This window comes from Cryptomeria japonica, chromosome 11 (assembly GCF_030272615.1).
Source record: "Cryptomeria japonica chromosome 11, Sugi_1.0, whole genome shotgun sequence".
Classification (NCBI taxonomy): domain Eukaryota; kingdom Viridiplantae; phylum Streptophyta; class Pinopsida; order Cupressales; family Cupressaceae; genus Cryptomeria; species Cryptomeria japonica.
In genome coordinates, this window is record NC_081415.1 from 140,674,076 (window position 1) to 140,697,659 (window position 23,584).

Below are 23,584 nucleotides of genomic sequence, written 5' to 3' on the forward strand. Positions count from 1 at the left end.
GAAAGAGATCAAGATATTGCAAATCAAAATAAAGAAAAATTCAAGAAAAGTTCAGAGGAACTTGGTAACTTGCTGAAAAATAAAAAACCTAAAGGTGACACTTTTGGAATTGGCTTTGAAGTTGGAGAATGCTCTGGTACTACAAACACTCAAGATCACAACAAACCAGTAAGACAACCTAATGCTGATAAATTTAATAGAAAATGCTTTAACTAATAGGTATGGGCATAGAGAAAATCAATGTCGATCTAGAAATTATTAGAATATCAACACACCCACCTGTCAATGTTCAAAATGCAACAAAGTTGGTCACAACTCTGAAAATTGCAGAATGAATGTGAGATGCTATGTTTGTGGAAGATTTGGACATTTATCTAATCAATGCAGAACACAAACCGGCATAGGTTATGGGAAGGCTATTTAGAAGAATAATGTAACTTGTTATGCATGTAACAAGATTGGGCAATTTGCAAAATTATATAGAAGTAAAGGATCATCGGTAGATAACAAAAGCTCTAGCTTGAAAGGTAAAGAAAACATTGAAGAGGTTAAGCAAGATTTCTCAAAACAATGGATTAGAAAATCTAACCTAAGTTTTGGGAATGCTCCTCCACCGGTAGAACCAATCAATATTTCACCAGCAAGATGGAGTAGTGCTTAACCGGTAGAACAAAGTATTACTCCACCGGCAGGAAGCTCTTCATCAAACTGAAGAAAATATTCTTTGAGGTTTTGGCAATAAATGCGACATATGCTATTATTCCCTCGGTTAGAAATGAGAAATTTGAAATTTCTTTATTATTGGCAGACAATGTTAAATAAATAGTTAACCAAAATGCATTTAATGTGGTAGATGGCAAAAAAGACCTTATAAAATTGTGGTTTTGGCTCCATTTCATTTCATAGAGATTTCAAACCTATGAAGAGCGTGAAGATTCTGAGCTAAGGCATTCCGAGCAAGAGACAAGAACACTTAAAGCAATCATCCATCCTAAAGGGAGTAAAAGGTATTTTATCATGGCATCCACCTCTGCACTTGAATATATAGCAAACCCTACTATTGTTGAAGTTGTAAAAAGACCTAGGCCTGTATTTCAATTAGTTAACAAGGTAGCAAAGAAAGATGATACTTAAGGTGCTTTTTCTCAAGATGATACTTAAGGTGCTTTTTCTCAAATCCCTAAAGGAGTTGTTTATGCTGAAGACCCTAGAATTTACATTCACTGTAACATTGAGGAACGTGGAGATGAAGAAATTAAAACAATGTTTAAATCTAACACAAGATCATTGAAACCCTAGGATTTACAGAGATCCTTAGCATTCCTAAATTCCCCAAGGATGTGATAAGGATAGTCTTAAGCAGAGTTCATGGAGAATTTTTTTGGTTATATGCAATTCACAAAATCACCAAGGATGCTGTCAAAGTAGTGATAGGGTTACCCTCAACTGGTAGAAGACCAGATAAAACCAAGAAAATCTCAAGTGACCTAGTTACTAAGCTAACTGGTGCTACATTTGATAAAAGGTCTTTAAGAGTCAATGATGTAACCGACACCAATGTAAGATTTATCAGCATGATATTAGGGTATAAGGCAACACATGCAAACAGACTCAATTTAGTGTCAATTTTATGCATTAAGAGTGCTTATGATATGGTCACAGATAATGCAAAAATTGATGTATGTGAGTGGTTGAAGGATGAGTTAATTGATAAATTAGGCAAGATTAAGAAGGATAAGAAAGGTACTTTCAGATTTGGAAATCTACTAGTATGTTTAATGCTACATATAACAAAATAGGTTCTCGGTATAGGCTACAAAGAACTTGGTTATGATATACCGATAGGAAAATTGCTTACAGAACTATTCAACAATATGGGAGAAGACAAGGATAACAATATTCATGACTACTTTTAGGAATTTAAGGCTAAAATGAAGAAAAGAGTCAGGTTATCACAAAAGACTGTTGACAAATAAAAGGATAGCATTTGTTTTGTAATTAAAAAGGATGAAATCTGGATGGAAGCAGTCATCCCAAGGATAATTTGGGTCACAGAAATGGGTTATGAGGTAGATGACCTTATCATTGAGACATATGCTAAAGCACTTCTGGAAGCCCCCAAAGAACCAAAGGAACAAGAATTTGGTAGTGCTGAGACCATAGAGAAAAAAATTGAATCGAAGAAGAGAGTGAAAAAGGTAGAGGTAGTTGTAAGAAGAGGTTCTAGACAAGCAAAAGAAATCAAGGATAAAGTCATGTAACAAACTAGTATAATAGAGGATGAGTTAGTAGCTCCATAACCTGAAACTCACCTATCACCGGTAGGCACATCTTCAAAAAATGACATGCTTGCAACTTTCAAAAGAGTTGTAAGGAAAAGAGATCCCTCATCGGCAACCACACCCTCACCCAAGAGGACAAGACAAAAACAACAAGCAGTGAGATCTCCATTAAGAAAGGCTACACCAAAGAAGAAACTGACACCCAAGAAGAAGAAGAGAATAAATAAGGACATGACCCCTCTTGACATACTATTGAATGAGATTATAGAGGAAGGAAAACTAAAAAACATAGGAAAATTATATGACACTCTGACTGCAGATGAAAAAGAACAAGTAGAAAATAGTGTTATACTACATAGGGACATGTATAAGAAATTTCTAATGCAAGTGGTAGATGAAGTACCAGATGAACTATTTAGGAGATTGGAAGCAAGAAGACAAGCAGTAGTAGAACTTGCCAAGAAAATCAAGATAGAAAAGCTACTTACTGTATATCTAGTAAATTCAACCAAAGAAATTGATGACTTAATTGCTGAAGCCAACTGGTCAGTATTTTCTACTGCACACTAGCACATTGCTTTAATGGTTGGAAGAGTTAAAGAGGTGACTAAGGAGATAGAAAATGCATGGGACATTTTCCTAGTAGAAAAAGAAAAACAAGAAGAATATATGAGCCACAAACCTATAAAGGTTTATCAGAAGGACAAGGTCAAGGGTAAAGGTAAAGTTGGTGGACCACCAAGTATCAAGGTTAAAGACAACTTAACCCCACCTCCTTTGATTACTCCACCGGTAATAGAAAAAGATCAATCGATAGTTGAAAGTATGAATGTAGAGGATGTTAATCCTAATCCTGAAGTCTTATATACTGTGGATGTTGATACACAAAAGATCAACATTATGCTTGACAGAGACACACCTGATAAGACTGACATGGCTAGTGAGCCGCCAGTAGCTGAGAAAATTGATAATACTAAAGAGAAACCGACTGATGACAAAGGGAAACAAGTAGAAACTTAGACTGAGACTGAGACAGAGCAACAAACAGAAAAACAAACAGAGCAATAGGCTCCAAAACAAGGACAGATTAACAAGGAAGTAGAGAAACCAACAACTGGAGAAGTAGAAAAACCATTGCTTAAGGAAATGCAAACACAAACAAACCTACCAAGGTCAATACAAGCTTGGTTACTTCCATCGGTGATACTTAGAATGTTGGTTCTACATCATGCTTTAAACCAACTAATGTAACTGAGGTACTCCTAGATTCAATCAAGAGGATAACTGATTGCAGCTCTCAAGCTTATAAAGTAATAGATGATACAATCCTATTTTTGAAGGTAATTGCTCCTAACTATAATACTAATAATAAAGATTCTTTAGGACAACTTGATACCTTGTGTAAATACATCACTAAAAACACAGTGACAATTGAGCAAGCAAAGGAAAAAGAATTGAAGGATAAAATGGAAATTGAAAAGCAAAAATTCTTTGAGGATCAGATAAAGAAGTGTACAAAAGATTTTGACACACTTTTACAAGAAATATGTAATCTGCTGAATGAGTTCAAAATTTTGTATAGAGACCTATGTAAGACAAATCTACTAACAACTGATATTGATAAGCAAATAAGCAAGACACATGATGAGATAAATAAACTTGTAGATGATTTTGTTAACTCACTGGATACTGTATCAGATTTTGAAAAGAAGATAACAAATTTTGAGGATGAAATACTTAAGTTGGGAAGAGAAAAGGAGAAGATTGAGAATAAGGCAAAGAGTTTAAGGTTAAGAGTGAGTCCAAGATTGGACTATCTAGCATTCATGCAGACAAAAATATCTGAGGCACTTGTACAGGGAAAGAAGACACTGGTAGAGCACATGCAGCATCTCATCGGTACAGTTCTAAGGACAGTGATAGCTATCAAAGATAGAAAAAAGTTTAAGGAAAGTATAAACTTAATTTTGACTGACATATTTCAAATAATGATCGCACAGGTACAAGGTTGAGACTACAAACTCTACTGAGATCTTGACCACCTTTGTCATTGATGCCAAAGGGGGAGTAGTGGTATGAGAAAATTCAAATATCACAGGAATCATATGCTCAGGGGGAGCACTCAATTTTGGTAACTTTATTTTTGGACTTCACATTTTGGATACACTTTTGAAATTTCTCATGAGTGTTGCCATCAATGCCAAAGGGGGAGATTGTTCGCATATAGACACTCTAATGAGACATTGTATGTGATTGAAGGTTTTGTCATTGATGGCAACCTTGCAATCCTATTACACTAGAAAGGAATTACACTGGCATCAGTAGATCACACTCTACACTGGCAAGGGATTACACCAGCACCGATAGAAAAAGAAAGCATGCCGACATAGAGGCCGACAAGATTTTTGTTATATTATTTTATTATTTATTACTGTAAAACATTGTAAGCCTACTCGATATCATTGTAAAATGACTCTTATATATAAAAGAGATCATTGTAGACATTTTGGAATGCGAAGAAAAAATAATTAGGCAAACCTATTATGTGAAAATAGGTTAAAGGGGTTTATGAAAAGAACAGAGTAGAAACCGGTACTGAATCTGGCATTGAAGATGCTATTGTAAAGCAGTACATGTTATTGGATTTGTATAATCCACATTGTAAGTCAGTGAGACTTCCCATTTTGAGCTGTGAGCTCTAGGCACTTGGCCTTCCTGCATGTGCAAGCCCCTATTGTAAGTAATATTCTCTTATTGGCCAGTAAGTGAATATTGTGGGTCACAAATCCCACTGAGGTTTTTCCCACATTGGGTTTCCTCATTAAATCATTATTTTATGGTGTGATTTTCATGTGGTTTCTTTCATTTCTATTTACTGCATTATTTCTTGCATACTGGTACATTGTTATAATATGTTATGCATGTTTTAAGATAAGAAATTCTAAACACCAGTTAGATATTGATTCACCCTCCCTCTCAATATCTGTGGGAATCCTAACATCATATATGTATGAGATCTTATAGATCATTTTGATATGATGTATAGAGATGATAAGGATGATATAGATGATAGAAAAAATAGGTGAATTTTGTATAAGGTGATATAGTTGACAGAGAAGGTTTTGGTTATTGTTTGAGCTTAAACTTTTACTCAACCTAGAATTGGTGATGTTGTTTTAAGCAGTATTTTGTATTCAATTTGATAATCCATTTTGTAGTTAGTGTGGCTCTTGATTCAGTAGTGAGCTGTAGGCAGTTGGCCTCCCTGCATCTGCAAGCCCCTCATTATAAGTAGTATTTATTCATTGGCCAGTGAGTAAATCTTGGGGGTCACAAATCCCACTAAGGTTTTTCTCACATTGGGTTTCCTCTTTAAATATTTTATGTTATGGTGTGTTTCTATGTTGTCTCTACTATTTTTGTTTATTGCAATAATTTTTATTTACCCATACACTGTTTTGGGATGAAAAATTGTTAATAAGTTTAAATATTCTGCTAACCGGTTAGACACTGATTCACCCCCCCCATCTCAGTGTCTTTCAGACTATCACTGAATCTCATAGATGTTAAGGTGTTTCCAAGTTTTTGTATAATGCAGATTTCAATATACAAGAAATAGTATTTGTATGTAGGAAAAAGTATTTGATTTCACAATGGAAGAATTGTTTGTACTCTTATGGTTTTTAATTATTATGGATTGAAATTATGAATTAATGTTTATGATTTGTGTATGTTTCACTATTAGGTTCTTCAGATCCTCTATTACTTAGATGGTAGAGCTGGTTGTTGTCATTTTTGACAATGAGATTGTCTATTACAACTACTCTAGAGAATTCTTGGTGGTTCTTTGATATCTAGATTTAAATGTTGTATCTTGGAGGACATGTTCATTTGGTTTGTCCAATATTCAAGTTCAATTTTCTAGTGATAGTTTCATTGGCAAGTGAAGTTATGCTGTTTTGTGTTAAGTGCTATCATCTTGGTTGATTTATGACTTATTAAGGTAGATAATACTTTTTTTAGTCTGGATATGTATTTGAGGTTGATCTTGGATTTTCATATGGTTCTTATCATAGAATCTATAGATCCACAATGTGTATTATTATTGGATGATATTTTTTGGCTCATTGGTTAACATCCTTTATTTCTTATCTACACTTTTCATTTGGTGCTTACTTTAGAGGATGTGCTAGCATATGTTGATCATTGTAATCACTTTAAATTAATGTGTTGTGATGTGTTTGGGTCCCCTTTAATATCATGGAGTGGATCACATTTGGTTTTATTGGTCTAGGTAGCCTAATTTATGTAATATTATATATTGTTTGTGGCCGACCTATTTGAGTTTTTTAATGAATGATATTGTATATATAGATGTGTGTTTGTATGATTTGAAGCATGGAATGTGCATGAATTTATGTTAAGTATATGTTAATAATATACAAGTGGATTTGGTCCGAAATTCAATTTGTGAAGAGCTTTGATGATGATGTCTTCTATATGACAGGATTTTGAGATAGCGATTGATGTCAGATGCTTTTTGTATTATATTGGTTATTTGAAATAATGGTTCAAAGATATTTCATGATCAAGAGATATTTTTTATTTCAATTCATTTATTTCCTATACCTACTAGAAAAAGGTATCTTCATTTTGGTATCTTGCATAGACCTTTCTATCTTGCCCTAAGGTTATGAAACTTAATCATACAAGTCCTATCAAGTGTTGTGAGATCCTTAGCCTTGAGGCTAAAACATTCTAATTAATATTGATCCTCACTGTGGTTTTTCCCTATTTAGGGTTCTCCATGTAAATTTTTGTTGTTCATGTATTTGTTGTGCTTTGTGATTTTGAGTTTCATAATTGAAATAATGAGGTAATTGTGGTTTCCAATTTAAAAGATTAAAAATACAGTACTTTGATATCTAGACTGATTCACCCCCTCTTCTTAGTCTCATGGTGTGTTCAAAAATTGGTATTAGACTCTAGTTATTCTTAGGCAAGCTTAAGACTTGAGGAAGGTCCAGAATGGTGTAGGAAGTAAATTAGAAAATACTAAAGTTTGATGAGAAAAAATAATCCTATTGGAAGAAAATGATGGAATATCATTTGTAATATCTATCAAGTAAAATATGGGATATTATCAAAATTAGGTATAATACTATGGCAAATGGTCCTTAGACTTTAGAAGAGGTTAAGGAACATGAGGATAAGAAAAATATAAAATTTCTATTATTAGTTTCTTGAGAGGACTACTATTTTCTAAAGTTATGGGGTTGAAGTATGCTAAAGAAATTTTGGAGAAGCTGAGTAGTGTGTGTCAATGCGATTTGAAGAAAAAGCGAGTGAAGTTGACAAATCTAAAGTACAAATTTCAAAACCTGAGAATTTTTTATGATGAGAACATTTAAAGCTATCTACCTTGAGTAAATAGTTTGTGAGTAATATTAGGGGTATTGGTGTAAAATTAGAATAAAGGAAAGTGGTGAGAAAAGTGATGTTAACACTACCAAAATTATACAAAGATAAGAAGTGCGTGATTTAAGAAAGTCATGATATGGAAAAATACACTTTGGATCAAGTCTATGACTTTCTCTTTACCTTTGAGATTGCCATGCAAGATAGTTTACAAAAAGAGAAGAAAGAAGCAATATTTTAAAATTCCAAGAAGATTGAAGATGAACCTAAAGAGAGAAATGACATGGATGACATAGAAGAAAACTTGGTGAGAAAATTAAATAAAGTTACTAGGAAATACAAAGATAAGTTACCCTTCTAATGGTTCAATTGAGGAAGCAATTCTCATTATGCTTCTAGATGAACTTAGAAGAAAGATTATGATAGATGGTATGATGACCATACTAAAGAAAAGGACAATTACATATGCAATAATAAAAATAAGAGAATAGATGACACAAATAGGCCTAAGATTATTTTTTGTTTAATGGAGACTTATTCATCTAAAGATGAAGATGGTGATTGCTCAAATGAATAATCATTGTTTGTATCTATATAGGAGAATAATAATAAAAGGTTTGATAATATAGAAGATTGAAAATGCAGAATGGTAAAAAATTGATGTGACATTTGATGATGTAAGGAGAATATATACAAAAAAATTGATGTCCTTGTGATAAATAGATCTCATAATTGTAGTAGTTGTAATAATTGCATTAACCATGCATATCAAATAGTTTTACAATGTAATATACACCAAGATTTTCCCCTTATTACATTGATCCTAAAAATTTCCCTAAGGAGCCCGCCTTAAGGATTACACAACAAAACTTGTTGATTACATTATATGAATACATATCTTTTAGAAGATCTTCTCTTGAAGAATCAAATCTTGAATCAAGCAGGGCTCCATCAATAAATTGTCTCTTGAACATAAAAAGGTGTAGCATCCAGTTGTGTTCTTAAGCTCTCTATACTAAACTCTCAAATCTTAGTCTTGAATTATTCAACAATGGCCTCTAAGAGATATGACATATCTCTATCATTTTCTAATGACTGCAGAAGGGTATAATTCGCGATCATATTCTCTAAAGATTTCTCAAAAAAATTGATATTGAGCTCAACACCAAATATCAAGCTTGTCTCCAAAATATACCCTTCACAACACATGTAATCCTCAAACCTTGTAGCATCAACAAACAAAGAAAAATCATCTTTGTTCCCTTCTATTTGGCCTCCTCCCTCAAAAATAGCTTGGAAAAATATATGGAGAACCCTAACAACCCTATTCTCCATGAGGGACTTATGGTCCTCATCATGGAGCAGGCTAAATCCCTTGAGCTCCCTCTTTTTGAGACTGACCTACAGACTAATATCTAGGATGTCTCTAACTCAGAAATGGACTTGGAAGAAGGTGGGGTTCCTTTTGATGACTGTGAATACAAACTTTTGGATGAAGGCGAGATGGTGATCACCCTTGGGATTTTTAGCAACAAGAATCCTCCTAGATGGGTGGCTATCAAATACAAAACTACCAACAAAATGATCTCTAAGGCCAAGCCCCTCTCTAAAAAGAAAAGGGTGGTAGTTTAGAACCATATCCCATAGATTACGAATCAAGGAATTTAATTGGACATTCCTATCAATGTCCAAATAGAAAAATAGGGGACCATAAGCAACACAGAGAATAGTGGGATTCAAAGAACTAGTAACCTGATGAATCTGGTTATGGAATCTACCAGAAGCTAGGAGAGGTACTGGAAGTGGGTTGAGCATGAAATTGATAATTTAAAAATGAGGGTTAAAGAGATTATTGATATCTTCACTTCTTCCCCTGAGCCCCGCAAACTTGAGAAACTCATGATTATGACAAAAAAAACTCTCCTAGGATGTTGAGGTGATGAAATGCAATCATGAACAAACGGATTGAAAAGGTGGAGCAGTCTGTTGGATCTCAAATCAAGAGATTGGATAGGTCCTAAGGAAATTCCAACTCTTATGATCAAACCTTCCAATTTGGTTTGGCCAACTTATAGAGTGAACCTATTTGGTTACTAACTCTCTCATTTTACACTTGGCAAGACCTAGGTGGGTATACGTATTCACTAGTGGATTTCGATGACTAATGCTTTTTATAGTAGATTGCGTATCTTGATCTAAATTCTTCCCTATCTTAGAATGGCATAGGTTCCTAGGATAGGTGGCTTATAGATCAATTCAAAAATTGTTGTTGTGAAAGATATTAGATATTTGTAATTGAAATTTATATGTATACACTATTGCTAATTGATTCTATATTTATCCTACTCAAGTATTCCCATTTATTTAAATTAAATGTAATTGATATGGTAAAAAGTTGTTGTTTATGAATGACCAGTGTCTTTCATGTTATTTGGGTGACAGAGTCTTATATTTCCCTAGGACTTAATATATGATTTATGAGATAGTTTTTAAACCGACCCCCTCTGGTAAATCTGTCAGTTACTATTTCTTATGAGATCTACTAAATGTTTATATCATAAACCTCCTAAATGAATTTAACCCTAACCTTAAGGGACCATTCACGGAATAACTACAAGAACAATTACAATCCACGAGTAGATCTATTTAATACAAATTTATAATATAGGAACATAGACTTCACTCTAAAAATACAAATAATATCACAACCAACTGCCTATAGAAAGTGAGATAACTCATAGTACATATGCAAAGGAAAAAAACTCATTCTATTAAAGTTTCAAAATGGTACAATAGTATGCCAGAGGTTCTAGTATCTATTAGATACCCTATCTTCTAAATTATGTCCTTCTTTTTACAAAACTTGCTTATATAAATAAGTGAGCAACACCTATTCTATGAAGAGTTATGTCCCTTCATCATTAACAACTTAATTACAATTGTTTAACAAAGTGAAAGATGAAAAGATTAAGCATGCCAAGATAATTAATATAATTCTCACTCTTATGGCATCTAATGACTGTGCTCCTTTTTTTCATATCTATTTCTAGTTAAAAGAGATCAAACACCGCCTGGTTGATATGTGGGGATATATTTTCATTCTAGTTGAATTTAGCCACTGCCTTCTCCTTAATTTGTGCAAATTTCTTTTTCCATTATTCTAACAGGGTTAGTTCACCATCCTTGTAGATAGTCAGCACCATTGCAACACAATCTTCGTTCAACATCTGGAGATCTTTATTCAATATGTCTATGTACTTGTCATGCTCCACCAGATATTGGTCCCCTTGATCTCTGTCCTCTATAGTCATGGCCTTATTGTCCTTCAGTACATCTTACAATCTCTCCCTTAATCTCTCATGCTCTTTTAGATCTTTTATAATTCCATTGTATTCTTTCCAATATGGATTAGCATATGACAACATAGCTTTGAACCTGTACTCAATGACATCATTCGCCAGCTTGTTCATCTTTTATTGGGCACTGGTTGAGTGCTTGGCTAACTTTTTAACCTTTATCCTCCAGTAGGTAGCATCAGATATAGCATCTAAGACCGTTAAGTCAGGTTGATAACCCATATCTGGTTCATGTTCCCCATAATAGGAGTCTTTAGTTACAACTGTGCTTGTAACCTCTAGACTTCTTCAGTAGCCTTCTCATACAAGCCTCTATAAATATTGTTCTCTTTTACCAAAAACTTTGTTTGTTCTTGGTTCAATTTTTCTACATCCACATTCACCTTGGCTGTGATTCTGGGATCAATTTTCCCAACTTGCTAGACCATTAAGTGGCCAAAAACTTGATCTATATCAACCAGAATAAGTCTCTTTTCCTTCAAATACAAGGTCCATATTATGAGAGCCTTTTGATCTGGATCATATCTTGAGCCCATAAAGATCTTATCTATCTCTTCTAGTATGATCTACTTGTTAGGGTCTTGCTTCTTGATGAAACTGTCAAACAACAATGCAGATCTCATATCCCACCCTAAATAGGTAAGCACACTAGCATCCTTGAGTGATTGCCTCCCTTTCTTGGATGTTATTTCCTTTTCATCATGGTCCACTTCCTCTCACAATCTTTGGGCTTGTTCATCCTCTATCTTATCTTTCATAGCAGTCCTAACCTGTATTTGTTTATGCTGGTATAGAAATGTGTCAAATTCTTTGGAGGAAATGAAATCATCATCATCAATGAAAGCCTCATGTTCAAACATCCTTATATCTCCAACATCTTGTACATTGTACTACCCCATGGTCATATCAACTTGTACACCATCCTCAAATCTAGGAGGATATTCTTCTCTTGGAGAATCATTTAGAAAAATCATTAGAAATAGATTAAGGAGACAATTGGGCCAAGCGCTTTGTATCCCTGACAGTTTTGATATGCTTTCCATAGACATAAGAGGGCACTCCCTCAAGAAATTCTATCTCATGATCCATAATTTTATTTTCTTTATCTAAGGTATCTTTGATGTGTTGAAGCATGGCCTTATTTATTCTCCCTCAGAAGAGCTTCCATTTGTAGGCTTCGAACACTAGCTCAAACTTAGGTCTTTTTTCATTAGCTTCTTCCCTTTTTATATTTCTGATGAAATCATTAGGCATGAGTGACACATGGTCTCCATCTCTGAGTTTCTGGGATGACCTTGTGGCCCCTATGTATCCTTCCAGATCAAAGTTTGGCCTGGGGTCTCCTTCTACCATCTTGTAATAATCCAATTTATTTTGTAGCAAACCGTAACTTTTTGAGATTTTGACAACAAAGTATGAAAAGACAAGTAATCCAGGCATGATGGATTGTTTTCCATCACTAGTTAAATGTTGGGTGCTTACTATTGATAGCTGCCTAACAATCTGTAGGTAGGCCACTTTGTTAGGCACAGTCATAGGAAATACATATGGTTTTCCCTCAAATCCATACACTCTTATCCAAGTGCAATCTAAAAAGAAATAAAAATCTCCCTAGTTGTGCTCAATTGCAGTATCTTCAATTAAAATATAATACCCTAAAAATGGTCATCTAAACCATGAGCCCCTGATATCGACAATGCCACCAATGTCCTAACCAAAGGCAATTAAATAAATCTTGAGCACACAATTAATTCAATTAAATAAATCAAATGAGCACAAATCTTCAAAAATGGAAATAAATCAAAAAAGGAATTAATTGAAAAAGAATTCAATTGGAGATAATATTGAAAATCAAATTAAAAATTGAAGAATAATCTCAAAGAAAGCAGTTAAAACAATTAAAGGTTAAAATTGAATGAAATAGAGAATAAATGAGTTTTTTCTAATTTTATCTTATTTTTAGTTCAAATTCCTTTAAAACTAAGAAAAGAATCCAATCACATCAATTCACCTGGATTGTGCTTCTTCTTGGAAATTCTTGACCGCTCATCATCATTTGATCTCAGCGTTTGGTTTCTTTCTAGATTTTCTATAAATTCAGGCCTTCATCTCTCATTCAAAAACCTTGGAGAAACTCTAAAGAAAAAGGATCCTAGAAAATAAATTGTTATAATGTTGATTTTTCTCTAGGTTCATTGAGAATATTGCATATATATTTAAATCATTTATCTCATTTATTGCTTAAATCTTGTTAGATTTATCTTGAATCCATCTAGCATTAATATCATGCTCATATAGATTAAAATCCTTCATCTCGATGTTGTCTAGTCACTGGTATTGTTTATAATCTGAGAGCAATCATATACTCACATCTTTAAGAAGGCAATGGGCCAATTTGTTATGGTTTATTATTCATTGATTATATCTAATTAACCATGCACGTAATGACTTAATTGAAGTGTTGTGCTTACAGATACAGTCCACTTTTCACACACACATTTCTGGTGCCCACCGTGGGGTAGAAAACTACTTTTTCGGCCTCAAAATCATTTTTTTTATCCTACAGGTTTCATCTGTACAACCTCTATGAAATATCCTATGAGCAGGTTCACTACATCATATGACATTATATTGACGCCTGTAGTTTACTGTATGAAACAAGATCATATCCTTTATATTGCCGTACGAATCAAAATATAGACTCATACGACATACTGATTTTGTTATATTTTGTCGTTCTATATTAATTTATAACTTGTATGACATACTGCTTATGCTAACTTTTGTTGTTCTATATTAATTTCTAACTTGTATGGTACAAGTATTATGTCATTCTATTTCATGAAGATTGTCATACGATTCTATTTTTTGATAGATTAAAAACAAAATACTTTTCAGGGTTTTTCTTGGATTAAAATTTGATTATGCTAATGCTGACCCTAAGTTGTCTTCTATCTGCCTGAGATTTTCACAACCTAACCAGTTTCTTGCAGGATGCTTGTCAAAAAATCTATCAATCAAACATATGCCTATCAAAGAATAAAAACAACATGACTACTGATGCGTTGCTTTTGCAAGTTGCCTAAAGAGAAATCAATCAAATATTGTGTGTTCTTTAAGTTTTTCAAGGCACCTAACTTGCTATCAGGCTAATGAACAAATCTGTCTTTTGTGCTTTTTTTGAGAAAATTCTGAGAGGTAGGAGAGTATTCTCTTGTCTTTCTAAGACAATCAGAAATCTAGACCCTTGTGGTGTTTTCTTTGTTTGAGATTTGTATATCTTTAGTAGGCCTGCCCTCCCGAGGAGCTTAAAAACTCTTAAAGCCATTATGGTCGATGTGAGGGGAACGACCTTAGTGGGAATGACTAAACGCCAAGTACTCCAACCCAGTATAAAATAAACATGATTTGATGAAAATCAAGTCAATGGCAGTGCTCGAGAATAGCTCTCCTCAGTACCTTCGGGTATATTGAACCTTGGTTTTCAAGGCTGGGAGACCTATTAATTGAGTTTATACCTCGACATGCCAAACAAAACCCTTACTAGATCTAATTAAAATTAGAAGCTACCTGATTCACCTCTGAAAGGTTGATAATCTTTGTGCAAGAGAGATAGTAACTCTCCCAAGGTACTTGCCATATCGTGCCCCCATTAGCATTTGGAGTCAGCTAATATAGCATTGAGAATCCATTGTGTGAGACTTAGCGGCCATATTCTAATTAGCTATTGGGTGTGTACCTAAGTCAGCAAGCAAAGTTTTTCTTCTCTAAGCAAACTTCCATAGGGTTTTCATTTTGTGATTGGAGTTACTATTCATACTGCTTGTTTTTGTGTTTTCATCCTTGAAATTAAAACTGGAATACTAAAATTGGAGAAAATAATTCAACAAAATTAGTAATCAAAACTCTATCTGTGTCACAAACTAGTCTATCCTAGTCAAAAATCAGTCCATCTCAAAATTGGTTATACTCAGTTGTCATACTCAGCCATTGAAAAACTCATAATTTTTGTCTTTGCTCTATGAACAGTCGTACAAGTCTGATCATTTGTCATCCTGCACCATATCATGTGTCATACAATTCTTCTAAATTGTCGTCCTCGTCTCAATCTTCTATCATACAAAACCTAGCAGTCTGTTGTTTAAAGTTAAATCTTGTGTCATATGAGACAGAACTGAACAAAATCATTTGTCATTTGGGACCTACCCATTTGTCATACGATACTAGGTAGCAACTGGTACGAAATAGAACTATTGTCATCCTGGACCTATTATACTATCGTATGGTCTTATAAATTCTGTTGTACGAGTCTTTGATTTTTGCAAGTCTAGAATAGTCAAACCTATCCAAAATAGTCTACAGTAAGCCTAAAACTGGTTATCATCATCCTGAGCATAAACAACCTTGATAGTGTACCTCTGTCATTGTGTTGCATGATTTTCTCGATCATCTTTCAACTAATTCAATCAACTACTTATCAAAATTGAGTCACTTAGATAAACGTCTTACACAGGATATGTCATTCCTGAAACCAGACCAAGTATTAGTCACTTCATCTTAAGTTAACTTAGATAACATCTTACACAAGATAGATCGTTCCTGAAACCAGACCAGATCTTAGTGACTTCCTTCTGTAGACACCTAAAATTGTCATGTCTAATTAAATAAATATTTTATTTATTTAATTATCTAAGCCTAATTCTTCTATTAATTAAATAAATTTTTATTTATTTAATTAATTCATTTATCCTCTTCTAGCCTTATTTCTCATTTAAATAAATACATTTATTTATTTAAATTATCCTTTTCCTAAATTAAATAAATATTTTATTTATTTAATTGTCCTACTTCTTCTATTAATTAAATAAATCTTTATTTATTTAATTAATTCATTAGCTTTTTCTACCCATGACACATGTCATTCATCTCTTAATTCATACACTACCTACCTCTTTCATTATTTTGGTATTTCTTATACCTACCCTCTAATCCTAGCCGACCTCTCTTTTTACACCTCTCAATCTTAACCCTCCATTTCATATTGGTCTTCTATTTAACGAGATGCTTTCTTCATTATCAAACCCTAATCACACATGCTAATGATCTTTTATGTAATTGACTACACTACGATCTTACTTGCAACCACATTCCGTTCTTTGTTGAGCTCTTGTGCATATAAAAATCTGAGAGCAAATATATCAAGCAAGATCAATGGAGATAGGAAGAATGGAGATCAAAACCCTATTGGACATGTGATGGTATAATCTTTGTGATTTTGAGTTATTTTGCATTGTCTTAGGTTATCTTCATATGTTATGGTGGATCTTTGTTGATTGTTAGGCTAGGGTTTGGTGGTTGGATTCATTTTAGCCTTTCAATATTGTTGTTTATTGTTATCCATTTTCACCATATACATTTTGGCACGCCCGGTGGGACACTTGTCCCTTTGCATTTAACATTTTTGTTGATGATTTTGCATTTTTAAAGTTGCAGATCGAATAGTTTTCGACAACATTTTAGGTTTTTCCACATCTGCGAGTGTTCGGATCACATTTTTGTGTTTCAGAAGCGTCTGCGATATAGAGAATCGCGTCTGTGTTTCTGCCAATTTTTTTTTTTTTTTTGCAGGTTTCTGGAATCGCGTCTGAGAATTTTAACCGCGTCTGTGCTGGATCTTATCGCGTCTGCACTCAGAAGTCGCGTCTGTGACCTATGATCATGTCTGTGAACTACAGAACCGTGTCTGCGTCTGGTATAAAGGCGTCTATGCATTCTGTTTTGCAATTTTTCAATTTTTCTTTGATTCGGGTTTTCGGATTTTGTACTTAGGGTTTCAGATCTAGTTTGTTTTCGGCTAACTCTTGCAGATCTAGCTAACCTGATTTGTGCAGCTTGTTTTGGAGGCAAAAACATTTTTGTTGAAGGCCCCTTTTCACAAAGTCTTTTGGGTTTTAAAATTTACCTAACTTGTGTGCTTGCAGGAAGGGGTTATCATTTGAAACAACCCAAACTACTAACAATTTTGTTGCAGGGCCTTAGCTAGGGTTTTGTAATTTTGTTGTGTGCCTTGTTTTCATAGCTCAGCAAACACTTCCATTGGTGCACTAAAATTGAATCATTGTCTTTTGTGTCTTGAGCAATAGGCTCTTTTTGTTTGATCTTTAGAGGGCCTATCTTCCCGTGTGGTCATTAGGACTACTAGTGAGAAGAGAACGACCCAAGTGGTAGCGAGGAAAACCCACCTCTTCCGAACCACTATAATCAAATGTATTCATGGTGAAAACTATGGATAACATGTGCTGATTAGTTCATACCGACACTATGTCTCCCCATAAACCCGTTTGATCAAATTTATTTGATCATTTGTAGGGCGTAACCCCTACTGGCTGGGAGCCTTCTGTATTTACAGAGCTGAAAGTGCCGCATGTATGGCCACACGAGTAGATGCCCTTACTAGCACCTCTTTGTTTTAGATGCCCAAATCCTTCTAGTTGTTGAGGCAGGAGGTTGGACCTCTGGTAGCGGCCCACACACATACGGTTCTTAGTAGAGATACAAAGTTCGCCATGGGGAGTTTTCATGGGGACTGATGCTTGGCTGACCCGAGAAGTGAGTGCTGAGGGTGGAGCCAGTGAGGTCAAGCATCTAAGTATCCACTCTGAATAGCGTAGCCTCGGGGGTAAAACCCTATGTGGGATCAACAACTATTGTCTTGGCCAGCCCTAAGATTTGTGCTTGTCTTATGCTAAACACTCAAACATTCAAGACAAAACAGCAAAACATTGTGTCTTTTGTGTCTTCAAGTGTATGCAAAAACTTTTTACATCAAACAACACACTTTTGGAGTCTAAACAGTTTGCAAACATTGAGTCATCAACATTGTGTCCTCTTGTCACGAAAAACAGTCAAACAGTCAGATTTGGTCACAAGAAAACAATTTCACAGATCGAAAAAATTGTACTAAGGTTACAGAAATGCATATGTGTCTGTTTTAACCACGTCTGCATCAGATAAGCACGTCTATGAAGTACAGAATAGCGTCTGTGTTTTTATCAGCATCTGTGTCAAATAGAGAGGCGTCTGTGTCTAGGAATCGCGTCTGTGAAGAATACAGAGGCGTCTGTGTCAGGATTTGAAAACTTTAACAGTCAAGCAAACAAAGAAAATCAGTTTCGGCATACTTGAGCTTCTTAGGTTGTCTCTTCAGGTTTCATCTAGCATTCAGCCTGTTCTAAGGTTTCACACAGTCCATCATTGCTTCACATCTCATTTTACATTCACAATTGTCTAAACTTGAGTCAAAAGGTCACTTGCTTGTCCTCATCATACTTTGTAAACACACTACATACAACTACACTTTGCTAAGTGGTCCCTCATCAAGGTTTCTTACCTTTGGGTCTCATTTGGTCTTACTTAGAGTCAAGGTCAGCTTACCTCATCAAGAGAAACGATCCTCTCTTTGGAAGTCACACCTACTCTACTACTTACATACTTGGTCTTACACTTTGGACATTGCAAGTACACCTCAAGATTCATTTACACTCCATACAACTCTTGGTCTTCCATACTCTTGTCATTTTTGATCTAGTTTCTCACATCTTGGTCTAACACCTAGTTCATGGTTGAAACCCGCCTTCAAAAATCTAGGAGAATAGCTAAAGAAGCTCAAGAATCCGTAAATATGAGTTCTTATGAGTATGACAATGATCTATTCTACAATCCTAAGCACACTACATTACCAGACATGAATGTTTATAGACACAATTCAAATGTGGAAAGCGCAAACACTATAAACAACAATGCTACGCACAATGACACAGTTGACAATTCTTCAATACTATCAGCAGACATACAAGAATCCACAATGGATCCTCAATTCAATAGATTGGTTGAAGAGATAATGAGGAGAGATCGACAATACTTTTTAAACATGATGGCACAAAGTGGAGCTAAAATACCGCATGATTTTGACTTATCTCAACTTATGGAAAGTCGACCCTCACAACAAATTCAACCCAACATGGATCAAAGGAGACCAAATAGTGGAGGAAATAGAGGACCGAATATGATGCCTGAGTCACCATCAGTTTTGCTTCAAAAACCAGCAATCCCACATACACAAGCTCAAACATATGATACTTACACTCAAGGACCATCATGGAGGCCTTATGCTCAATCACATGCTCAAGGTATGAATCAACCAAAACAAGTGGATACTCAAGGACATCCTCAAAATTTTGACACAAGGAGACCTCATGTCAAAATTGGGGGCAACACAATGGAAAATGAAAGGCCTATTGAATATGGTTTATATACACAAAATAGATATGGGGTCCCTCAACATGAAGTTATGCCAAATGCTCCATACATGTCGCAACAATATAGACCTCCATATGGACATGTCTACGATCAATATCATCCATACATGCAACAAGCTCCTCCTCAAATGGGCATTTCAAACATGGGGTATGCTACAAGAAATCAATCTCCTCCCAAGAATAATTTGGAGCAACAAATTAGAGATCTACAAAAGAAAATGGAGGACATGAGTACACCAAAACCTACATACACTATGAGAGATATATGTCCTTATCCCTTCGATAAGAGCATTCCAATGCCTCCATTTCCTCCACACTTTGTAACGCCAAAATTTGACAAATATAGAGGGAGAGGAGACCCCAAGGCACACATAAGACAATTCTTCACAGCTTGCATTGAGGTAGCGGCAGAAGAAACATACTTAATGAGGTTGTTCCCACAGAGCTTAGGAGATCAAGCTATGGAATGGTTTTCTCAATTACCTCCCGGTATTAAGTCATGGGGTGACTTGGTAGAGGCATTCATTCAGCATTTCTCCTACAACATTGAAACAGATGTCTCAGTTACCACCTTGTGCAATATGAAACAAAAGGAAGGAGAATCTTTCGCAACATTTTTACAGAGATGGAGAAACTTAGCTAGCAGATGCTCTTGTGAAATCCCGCAGAAACAAATGGTAGAGATGTTCACACAAAATGTTAACAAGACTATTGGCTATGATCTCAGAAAAGCTTGTTTGTCTACATTCAAGGATGTCATTGAAAAGGGCCTAGCAACAGAAAAGGTCTTAATTGAACAAGGAGTTATCAAACTATTCAAAGAAAACAAAGAGGACTTCAAAGGAAAGGACAAACCAAAATTTTGGAACAAGAACAAGAACACAGTTAATGATGGTGTGGTTGATGCCAACACAGTGAGACCCAAGTTCGTCTTTTCTGGATCAAGTTCTACCAACAATCAGGTGAACACTCAAACAACTTCTAGACCACGAAGGAGGTACACTCCATTGGGGGAACCACTTGAATCAGTATTCAAAAAGCTTGTAACAAACAAAGTAATTACAGTTCCAGATTTTCCTCCTTATGAACCAAAGGTAAAACCAAATTGGTGGAATGATGATGAGTTTTGTGAGTTTCATAAGAGCAAGGGTCACAAGATAGGTAATTGCCATCGATTGAAAAACATTGTGCAAGATCTCATTGACAGAGGAGATATAGAGATTGAGGGACATTCATCTAATCAAGAGCATGAGATGTTTAAGGAACCATTCCCAAAACATGACAAAGGAAAAGGCAAAGTCACAGATGATCAAGCCAATTACACTAGAGCACCTTACAATTATGATTCTACTATCAATCACATCTCAATGGACAATCATATCTCTACTATTACTATCAAGAACAAAAACCCTGAGAATCCTTCTCAGAGACCCAAGATTGTCCTAAAAGGTGTGGGATCTTCGTCCGAATCTACCTCTGAATGTCATGTTACAACTCATCGAGGTAAGATCACATTTCCAGGTGCCTCCACTAAGAATACCAATCTTTCATCAACCAAGCCTGAGTACAACCTTGTAGAACAATTAGGGAAGACACCTGTGCTCATATCTATTCTTGAACTCCTACACATATCCCCTGCACATAAAGCTATCCTTGACAAAATCTTGAGAGACACTGCCATCCCTACTGATCTGAACGTGGACCAGTTTCAAGCCATGGTGGGATACCTATCCGTTCCACACTCCCTCACATTTACAGAAGCCGATGACGCCTCCATAAGTCAGCCACATAATGCACCTCTACATGTTGAAGCCTTCATACACAAACATCGAATAAAGCGAGTCCTGATAGATGGAGGAGCAGGTCTTAATATTTGTACCTTGAGTACCATAAGACAATTGGGATATTCTGACAAGGCTGTGAATGCTACAAACCAAATCACCATCAAGGCTTATGATGATGAAGAGCGCTCGTCCAAGGGCACAGTCACCTTACCGCTAAGAATAGGGCCAGTCACAAAGGATGTGGTTTGTCAAGTCCTAGATCTTGATCTCACATACAACATATTGCTAGGACGTCCTTGGATTCATGAAATGAGGGCAGTCCCATCAACATACCATCAGTGCATTAGGTTTCCTCACAATGGAGTTGAAGTGACCGTCAATGGTGATCCAAATCCATTCATATATTGTAATAACTTGAGATCACATACTGAGACTATCATTCCCAGCAATCGTGAGGCTACTCCTTCTTCAGCATATATTGATCCCGAGTCATTAAAGCCCTCGACATCCAAACAAGGTGAACTTAGAGCCAAGTTTCAAGACAAAGGCATGGGAGAATACACTTTGAATCAAACAATGTTTTTACGACAAGCCATGACCTCTCCCAAGGAATATGGGAGGCCACATCCTGACAAGAAAATCTCCATCATGATACTCAAATGGGATCCTACCATCTTTCAAAAATGGGGTGAACTAGAAGAAGAAAATTTATATAAAATGCTCTATAAGGACGTTGAAGAGGACACACATGATCAGATTATTATACCCTGTGAGAACTATGGCAAAGGCTTCAAAATTTTGCAAAGATTTGGGTATGATGGAAAAAGCCCTCTCGGACTATGCAAAGAAGGTGTCATGGAGCCCTTACAACCTGAGCTAACTACAAGAAGGGAACGCTCAAAAGGGCTTGGTTTTCTGAATCCCAGACCACATAATAAAAGAACAAAAGAGGTATGGCAAATCAAAGTTGCCGAAGTTCAACAAGAGGATTATCCTTCCACAGATTCTAATGAGTGGGAGTGGGGTTCAGACAAATCCTCCAGTGACTATGAGCTCACTGAAACATTCAGAGAGCCAGATGAACCCACAGAGGAGGAGGAATTTTACAAAAAGTTCAGAGTTGGTCAAGAACCAACCCATAAGGATCCCGCACAAGCTTCGTTTCAAGGTCCTAGGTCAAAATCACATAGGATGAGGACACCTGTCCCAGAAGGCTCTACTAGTGATGACAATTTGGATTCACTCACGATCGAAACTGATGAGGAGAGTGCCATCGATGACCTCGATGATTACCTTGACATACCTGAATATAACCACATCTTCACTCTTCGTCCAGCAAACTCTGAAAACACTAAAGACCTTCCCCTTGTTCACCCCCAACTCATTGACTGGGATCATGAAGGACCAACACAATTTGATACATTTCAAAATGACGAAGCTATTATCGACTACCTTGGCATTCGAGATGATCTTCCCCCTGGAGACCACAAAGCAGGATACGCCATAGAGCTCAACAACATAGCATACTTTGGTGAGGGTGTTGGGCCTTCTAGTCGCAAAAATGTGAAAATAAAAACAAAACAAGGGTCTTATGGCGAAAACCACACTGTGGCGCTATCTGACTCCAAAAAAGTAAAAAGAAAGGACGTATCTGAGGGTGAAATCCTCTCTGAGGCGCTCGAAGATGGAAGGCTCGACATTCTCCCAGCATCATACGAGGAAAAATCATCCATGTTGGTAGAGGAGACTATAAAGACAAACATTGGTACAGCAAAGGTTCCACACAACATATTTTTGGCTCAATCATTGACAGAGGCCGAGAGGATAAAATTCATAAGCTTTTTCAAGGAACGACAAGTCAACTTTGCATGGTCATACGCTGATATGCCTGGACTAGACCCGGATTTGGTGATGCATCATTTAACAGTCAAACCGGGGGCAAAACCAGTAAAGCAGAAATTAAGGAAAATGCATCCACAAGTGGCATTGCTAGTCAGGACAGAGCTAGAGAAATTATTGGATGTCGGATTCATACGCCCAATTGATTATCCTGAATGGATTTCCAATTTAGTACCTATTAGCAAACCGGATCGCAGCATCCGAATATGTACAGACTTCAGAGATATCAACAAGGCTTGTCCAAAGGATGATTTCCCATTACCAAACATTGACTTGATCGTTGATCTCACAGCAGGCCATGAAATGTTATCTTTAATGGACGGATTTTTTGGATATAATCAAATCAGGATTGCACCGGAAGATCAACATAAAACGTCATTCACTTGTCCATGGGGAACCTTCTGTTGGAATGTCATGCCCTTTGGGCTGAAAAATGCAGGCGCCACTTATCAAAGAGCGATGACCACTATCTTTCATGATCTCATGCATGTAACGGTGGAAGATTATGTTGACGACCTTTTGGTTAA